Source organism: Beta vulgaris, chromosome 1, assembly GCF_026745355.1.
Source record: "Beta vulgaris subsp. vulgaris cultivar EL10 chromosome 1, EL10.2, whole genome shotgun sequence".
Lineage (NCBI taxonomy): Eukaryota > Viridiplantae > Streptophyta > Magnoliopsida > Caryophyllales > Amaranthaceae > Beta > Beta vulgaris.
The window spans coordinates 38,383,117-38,391,784 of NC_079202.1; the positions used below are offsets into that span (position 1 = coordinate 38,383,117).

The 8,668-nt window shown below is 34.6% G+C and overlaps 1 long non-coding RNA gene across 2 annotated transcripts; it reads right to left on the minus strand.

Annotated features, from left to right (window-relative positions):
* Nucleotides 1–688: 688 nt before the first annotated feature.
* Nucleotides 689–7,443, minus strand: LOC104891269 (uncharacterized). 2 transcript variants are annotated; one of them, XR_008968599.1, is made up of 3 exons: nucleotides 6,962–7,440; nucleotides 4,645–4,952; nucleotides 689–872 (listed from the first exon to the last, which is right to left on the minus strand). It is a non-coding gene; the product is annotated as an uncharacterized LOC104891269 (long non-coding RNA). The 2 variants fall into 2 exon arrangements; XR_007273923.2 differs by lacking the exon at nucleotides 689–872 and having other exon boundaries at nucleotides 4,563–4,952; nucleotides 6,962–7,443.
* Nucleotides 7,444–8,668: the final 1,225 nt, after the last annotated feature.

Here is an 8,668-nt window from a genome sequence, read left to right on the forward strand (position 1 = left end):
AGGTGGCGGTGGCTTTGGCGTTGGCGTTGGTGTTTGAGAACGACAGAGGAGAGAGGAGGATGTGTGGTTGTGGTGTTTGAGAACGACATAGGAGAATGTGTGGTGGGGATGTTTGAGAAAGAGAGAACAAGAGAGGAGCGATGAAGGAAGAGTGAGGGAGAGGAGGATGTGTGGTAGGCCCCGTGAATGAGAGAGAATGAGGATTACGGTAGAGTGAGGAGGGGGGAGATTGAGGTTGAGTGAGGAGGGTTATGTGGGCTGGGGGTTGTAAGGGAAGGAAATGGGCCGCGCGTTCTTTTAGGAAAATCTGATGCGGTCATTGAAACCGCATCAAATTCTTAAAAAACCGCATCAGTTTTATTAATCTGATGCGGTCCACAAGAGGACCGCATCAGATTTTCCTTCCAGCTTTCCTTCCCATTTTTTAATTGATTTTCTGATGCGGTTTTATAAAAACCGCATTTGTTACTAAAGTGACAGATGAGGTTTTTTCCACTAGTGATGTTTGGGTCGTGGAGAAGAAATTGGACAACATGTGGGTGAAATCGATCCACCCTGTCTACATTAGAGATCATATATGATGGGATTATTAGCCCAAGGTGTAACGCCTCGATCCTCAATCACAATTAGTACAAACCTTAATAAAATAGTCTCCTAATTTGACTCGAAATTTCGACAGCACTTCCTCTGAAAATTGGACAACCCAAAGTGGGAAATAATTTAAACCTGTTTACAAACTCAATAAAATATAATATTCTTCATCTCAAAACCTAAAACCGTCAACGCTTTCGCGGAAACAACCTCAAGAGGGAATCAAGCCCAATGGCAATAATCAGTATTACAAACTAATCAAAGAAATCTTCAATCAAAACCTCAACAAGACCAATGGCACTAATCAGTATTACAAACTAATCAAAGAAGTCTTCAATCAAAACCTCAACAAGACTAATATAACTAATACATATTTAAACCCAAGTACAATTTACATTTGGAAGTCTTCGAATATAAAGTTCCTCTATGAATTTCCGTCCTCACCTTAAACTTCGCGAATCCAACAAGAAACCTGCTCTAATGTCAACTGCTCACCATTATACAAAGTATATGGATCATTACAGGTTCAACCCCACACGGGAAAGAACAACACAAACAAAACACAAACATAACACATGTCAGCAAAAGCTGAGTACCAACACTCTACCTTAAGCAAAACCAGAAAACATCAAGATATATACTTCAAAAGATAAAAGTACTACTCAAATTCTCATTATATTCTTATATAAAGTTTCCCTTTTATAAACTTTCTATGTCAATCTATATCCATTCAAAGCCAAAGGATTACGTATTTCGAAGCTACATTAATTATATTCAATGCTCGTAATCATAAAGTTCCAAAACAAATTACATAGTCATGATAAGTAAAAGAACCATATAAATCATGTAGACAAGAATATAGTCAAATAGAGTTACCAATTCAATAAGTTTCATCACCGAAATCACAATGTAATCGAGTAGCATGTTCACGACGTTCGAGTATCCTAATATATTAATAATGGATTCATCGAGTCCATAATCACGAGTAATCCATCTTTGATAATCAAATACGAGACTTGGAATAAATATTAGTTATTATCAAGTTCAAAGATCATTTCATCAAACAAGAGTTATCAAATAATCCAAAGATCAAGTCAGAGTGCATCCGGGAGCCCCGGCCGACCCACTAAATAGCAAATGATAGACCCGGGAGTCCCGGCCGGTCTATAATAATGTAAACCCGGGAGCCCCAGCCGGTTTACCAATAATACCAATGGCCAATAACCTATAGTGTGCACACCCCTCAACTCAAGCTTTTATGTGACCCGGGAGCCCCGGCCGGCCACGCTAGAGAAAAGGACGGTTTAGTATCTTGCCACATGCGGCGAATATCAATCAATCCAATATCTTCCCAATTCGGGCGAAGATAATATAACAAAACATCTATATTTCCAATAGTTAGTCCATGCAATCTTTCATTTTCCACGATTGATATCTTTTAAGAAATCAAGAGCAAAAAGATGTAATCTTTCTTTCACAATGATCCAAAAATCAATAATCTCTCTAAGAATCAATTTCTAAAATCAATCAAACCAAATAATGTTTCTCAGGGTTCCAAAATCACATGAGCGAACCCATATATTTAACAACATTATAGTTCATAATATATATTTCAATCCAAATCAAATCTACACAAATCCAAATCTTTTTTTTTTTTTTATGTAAGTGAAACCACTAACAATTCAACCCATACACCTTTACGTTTACATCAATAAGTCAAGAGACCAATATATATTTCATAAAATCTATCACCATTAAATATAACACAACTCACATGACTCGTATTATCCCTCTATAAGCACGCTAACAGATTACTAATTCACAAGACATAGAAGATTCATTCACTTTCCCTTCAAGCTACTAATGATTACATTTTAAACTTTACCGAGGTTCACTATATCCTAGATCAATTACACGAAACTACTTTTAAATTACTACAAATTCCATATTTTGAACTCTTTCATAAATAACAATCTGATTGTGGACCTACAGCTTCAGTAATCACATAAGAAAAAGCTATTACTTTGCATAATACAAGGACTGATGTATTAAGATTATAACTAGTCTTCCTTGTCCTAAAGTATCATTCTGAGATTCAGAAATCTTTGAGACTACAATTCACTCATTATGCTATTTCTAATAAATCTAAAATTTCAAGGTTGTACTATAGTCACCCAGTTCAACTGCTTTTCACCATATGTTCTCAAAACTAACTCAACGTAATTCTGGTTTAATCACCATCAGAAACATAATCCTTACATGCATTCATACTTCAATAAGTCAAAGCACTTATATGCAAAATCAGTATCTCAACCTCACCAAGGTTCAAGAAATAAAACAAAGAGAAGAACAAGGTAAGTGTGGCACAATTTCAGTTTTTAAATCATTAACAAACAAGAACTAATATACTAACAATCGAACATCTTTTAAGCCAACAAATTAACTCAATCTCCAAATTTTCCATAAAAGAAAATAAAGAAAAGAGGATAAGTGTGGCACCTCACGACGGGCAAACTCGAGCGACCTGCCACCACAATCGGAGCTCTGGGGTCCACGAAGCAACAACGAAGACAACAACACCACACAACAACAAACAAGCTGAGAGAGAAATTCAGAGTACCGCGCACGGTGGCAGCACCAGCAACGCCGCCACAGAGTAACAGCAGCAACACACAACACAGCAGAGGAGAGAGGAAAAAGGCAGGGAGCAACACCGCTAGCTTGCGGTGGCAGACGACGAAGCTCCGACGAGCCTAGGAAAACCGACGAGTTCCAACAGCAACCCAGGGAAGAGAAATAGAGACGGTGGTCAAGGTGGAAGAGAATGAATGAGGGTTTGGTTTTCCATGGGAGAGAGAAACGGTAGGGGGGTTTTGTTTTTTTTTTTTTTTTCTTTTGTTTCTTGACCGACTAAAACAATAAAAGGGGTGGTGTTTATAATTTTCGTGTTTTCTTTTCTGTTCACATCTAAAATACAACACGACTTACCAACTTAATACTGTAAATGTTGCTAACTACAATAAACTAACATATAACAATATTATCCTTTTGAACTCCAAGTTATTCAAAATCGTTTTCCGAAATATACTTGTAGATTAAACGCGTCTAAAATATTGTTGAATTAACATATAATATCAAGAATAATAAAACTACTAAAATATCGTTAATTAAAATATAAACTTCATATTCCAACTTAAATATAATAAAAAGATCTAACATCTATAATTCTGGATAATAATAATAATTAGAACACTCTTAAAAATCTGGGTTGTTACACTCTACCACCCTTATAAGAAGTTTCGTCCTCGAAACTTGGAAACGAACATTTGAAGAACCAATAATAAAAAAAAATCATGCGCAATTACAACAGACAACATGAAATACAACACAATTTGAGCTGTAACAATCATAAAAACATACGAGAGATTACATCACACCACCCTTAAAATAAAGTTTGACACCTGGAAAACAATCACAAAACTAGATCAAGACCAATATCAATATCCCAAAACGTAAGGCAAATGAAACAATTCCTAAGGTATAAATAAAGAAATTCTAATTCATTAACACCAACCTTGATATTTTTTTCCTAAATTCTTTGTTGCTAATAACCCAAATCAAAAGCGAAACTCCAATAATCTCCTTTCGAATAGTTACATAATCCCCAATACAATACTTTACTTAATACTCAACTCGTATCTCCAACTTTCCAAAATACTCTTATCATCCATATGACTATCTCCCAAACCAATACTAACTCTTATCTCTCAACTCGTATCTTATTTCTAGTAGCCCAAAACAAATTCCGATAAATCCCAAGAATCTTTTACCCCCGCTAGGTGGCTACACAGCACACGGTCGCAGGGTTGCTCTGATACCATCTTGTAACGCCTCGATCCTCAATCACAATTAGTACAAACCTTAATAAAATAGTCTCCTAATTTGACTCGAAATTTCGACAGCACTTCCTCTGAAAATTGGACAACCCAAAGTGGGAAATAATTTAAACCTGTTTACAAACTCAATAAAATATAATATTCTTCATCTCAAAACCTAAAACCGTCAACGCTTTCGCGGAAACAACCTCAAGAGGGAATCAAGCCCAATGGCAATAATCAGTATTACAAACTAATCAAAGAAATCTTCAATCAAAACCTCAACAAGACCAATGGCACTAATCAGTATTACAAACTAATCAAAGAAGTCTTCAATCAAAACCTCAACAAGACTAATATAACTAATACATATTTAAACCCAAGTACAATTTACATTTGGAAGTCTTCGAATATAAAGTTCCTCTATGAATTTCCGTCCTCACCTTAAACTTCGCGAATCCAACAAGAAACCTGCTCTAATGTCAACTGCTCACCATTATACAAAGTATATGGATCATTACAGGTTCAACCCCACACGGGAAAGAACAACACAAACAAAACACAAACATAACACATGTCAGCAAAAGCTGAGTACCAACACTCTACCTTAAGCAAAACCAGAAAACATCAAGATATATACTTCAAAAGATAAAAGTACTACTCAAATTCTAATTATATTCTTATATAAAGTTTCCCTTTTATAAACTTTCTATGTCAATCTATATCCATTCAAAGCCAAAGGATTACGTATTTCGTAGCTACATTAATTATATTCAATGCTCGTAATCATCAAGTTCCAAAACAAATTACATAGTCATGATAAGTAAAAGAACCATATAAATCATGCAGACAAGAATATAGTCAAATAGAGTTACCAATTCGATAAGTTTCATCACCGAAATCACAATGTAATCGAGTAGCATGTTCACGACGTTCGAGTATCCTAATATATTAATAATGGATTCATCGAGTCCATAATCACGAGTAATTCATCTTTGATAATCAAATACGAGACTTGGAATAAATATTAGTTATTATCAAGTTCAAAGATCATTTCATCAAACAAGAGTTATCAAATAATCCAAAGATCAAGTCAGAGTGGATCCGGGAGCCCCGGCCGACCCACTAAATAGCAAATGATAGACCCGGGAGTCCCGGCCGGTCTATAATAATGTAAACCCGGGAGCCCCGGCCGGTTTACCAATAATATCAATGGCCAATAACCTATAGTGTGCACACCCCTCAACTCAAGCTTTTATGTGACCGGGAGCCCCGGCCGGCCACGCTAGAGAAAAGGACGGTTTAGTATCTTCCACATGCGGCGAATATCAATCAATCCAATATCTTCCAATTCGGGCGAAGATAATATAACAAAACATCTATATTTCCAATAGTTAGTCCATGTAATCTTTCATTTTCCACGATTGATATCTTTTAAGAAATCAAGAGCAAAAAGATGTAATCTTTCTTTCACAATGATCCAAAAATCAATAATCTCTCTAAGAATCAATTTCTAAAATCAATCAAACCAAATAATGTTTCTCAGGGTTCCAAAATCACATGAGCGAACCCATATATTTAACAACATTATAGTTCATAATATATATTTCAATCCAAATCAAATCTACACAAATCCAAATCTTTTTTTTTTTTTTATGTAAGTGAAACCACTAACAATTCAACGCATACACCTTTATGTTTACATCAATAAGTCAAGAGACCAATATATATTTCATAAAATCTATCACCATTAAACATAACACAACTCACATGACTCGTATTATCCCTCTATAAGCACGCTAACAGATTACTAATTCACAAGACATAGAGGATTCATTCACTTTCCCTTCAAGCTACTAATGATTACATTTTAAACTTTACCGAGGTTCACTATATCCTAGATCAATTACACGAAACTACTTTTAAATTACTACAAATTCCATATTTTGAACTCTTTCATAAATAACAATCTGATTGTGGACCTACAGCTTCAGTAATCACATAAGAAAAAGCTATTACTTTGCATAATACAAGGATTGATGTATTAAGATTATAACTAGTCTTCCTTGTCCTAAAGTATCATTATGAGATTCAGAAATCTTTGAGACTACAATTCACTCATTATGCTATTTCTAATAAATCTAAAATTTCAAGGTTGTACTATAGTCACCCAGTTCAACTGCTTTTCACCATATGTTCTCAAAACTAACTCAACGTAATTCTGGTTTAATCACCATCAGAAACATAATCCTTACATGCATTCATACTTCAATAAGTCAAAGCACTTATATGCAAAATCAGTATCTCAACCTCACCAAGGTTCAAGAAATAAAACAAAGAGAAGAACAAGGTAAGTGTGGCACAATTTCAGTTTTAAAATCATTAACAAACAAGAACTAATATACTAACAATCAAACATCTTTTAAGCCAACAAATTAACTCAATCTTCAAATTTTCCATAAAAGAAAATAAAGAAAAGAGGATAAGTGTGGCACCTCACGACGGGCAAACTCGAGCGACCCGCCACCACAATCGGAGCTCTGGGGTCCACGAAGCAACAACGAAGACAACAACACCACACAACAACAAACAAGGAGAGAGAGAAATTCAGAGTACCGCGCACGGTGGCAGCACCAGCAACGCCGCCACAGAGTAACAGCAGCAACACGTAACACAGCAGAGGAGAGAGGAAAAAGTAGGGAGCAACACCGCTAGCTTGTGGTGGCAGACGACGAAGCTCCGACGAGCCTAGGGAAACCGACGAGTTCCAACAGCAACCCAGGGAAGAGAAATAGAGACGGTGCTCAAGGTGGAAGAGAATGAATGAGGGTTTGGTTTTCCATGGGAGAGAGAAACAGTAGGGGGGTTTTTTTTTTTTTTTTTCTTTTGTTTCTTGACCAACTAAAACAATAAAAGGGGTGGTGTTTACAATTTTCGGGTTTTCTTTTCTGTTCACATCTAAAATACAACACGACTTACTAATTTAATACTGTAAATGTTGCTAACTACAATAAACTAACATATAACAATATTATCCTTTTGAACTCCAAGTTATTCAAAATCGTTTTCCGAAATATACTTGTAGATTAAACGCGTCTAAAATATTGTTGAATTAACATATAATATCAAGAATAATAAAACTACTAAAATATCGTTAATTACAATATAAACTTCATATTCCAACTTAAATATAATAAAAAGATCTAACATCTATAATTCTGGATAATAATAATAATTAGAACACTCTTAAAAATCTGGGTTGTTACACAAGGTCTCAACAAGGCCTAAGGGTCTGAAAAAATTGGACCCTGACCCAATCCCTTAGGGTTTAGAGGGTCTAGAGGGTCCAGGCCTAAATTCTCTATTTTGCCAAATTTCCATCATTATTAATATCAATAATCATCTGAAATTCGCATGAAACAAACACAAAAAATCGCATGAAACAAACACAAGAATTCACATGAAACAAACACAATATAAATTGAAAAAATGAAACAAAAACAAACTTATAAATTGAAAAAAAAAAGAAACAAACACAATTCACAAACATATAAACTGAAAAAAAAAACGAAACAAAGTGAAAAAAAGAAACAAACACAACTTACATAAGAGGTCAAAATGGGTGTTTTGGTGTTTTAGTTTAGGTTTTAGTCCTTTACAAAATCAGTTTTTTTTTTAAAAAAAAAGTTAAAATCTATATATTTAATAAGTTTAGGGTCAAAGAATCGGGTCTGGGTCCAAAATTTTAAGACTCGGACCCTAAAAAATTCACTTGGACCCAGACCCATACTCGGACCCGGACCCTTAGGGTCTGAAAAAGTTGGACCCAGACCCTTAAATTAGGGTCGGGTCCAACAGGATCCGGGTAGCTAGGATCCTGGACCCATGCCCATCCCTAGCGTAAAATTCATTATTATTTCTCATTTAAGTATACATTCTCATATGAACTCACTTATATATATATATATATATATATATATATATATATATATATATATATATATATATATATATATATATATATATATATATATATATATATATATATATATATATATATATAAACACAAGAATTAATGACTAACTTGAGAAAAAGTTAATACATATACAACATTTGTAATTTATGATTTAATATTAATCTATAGAAAATAAACATTGTTTTATTTTTATTTGATCTTAGTTAATTACTTCATTAATTTACA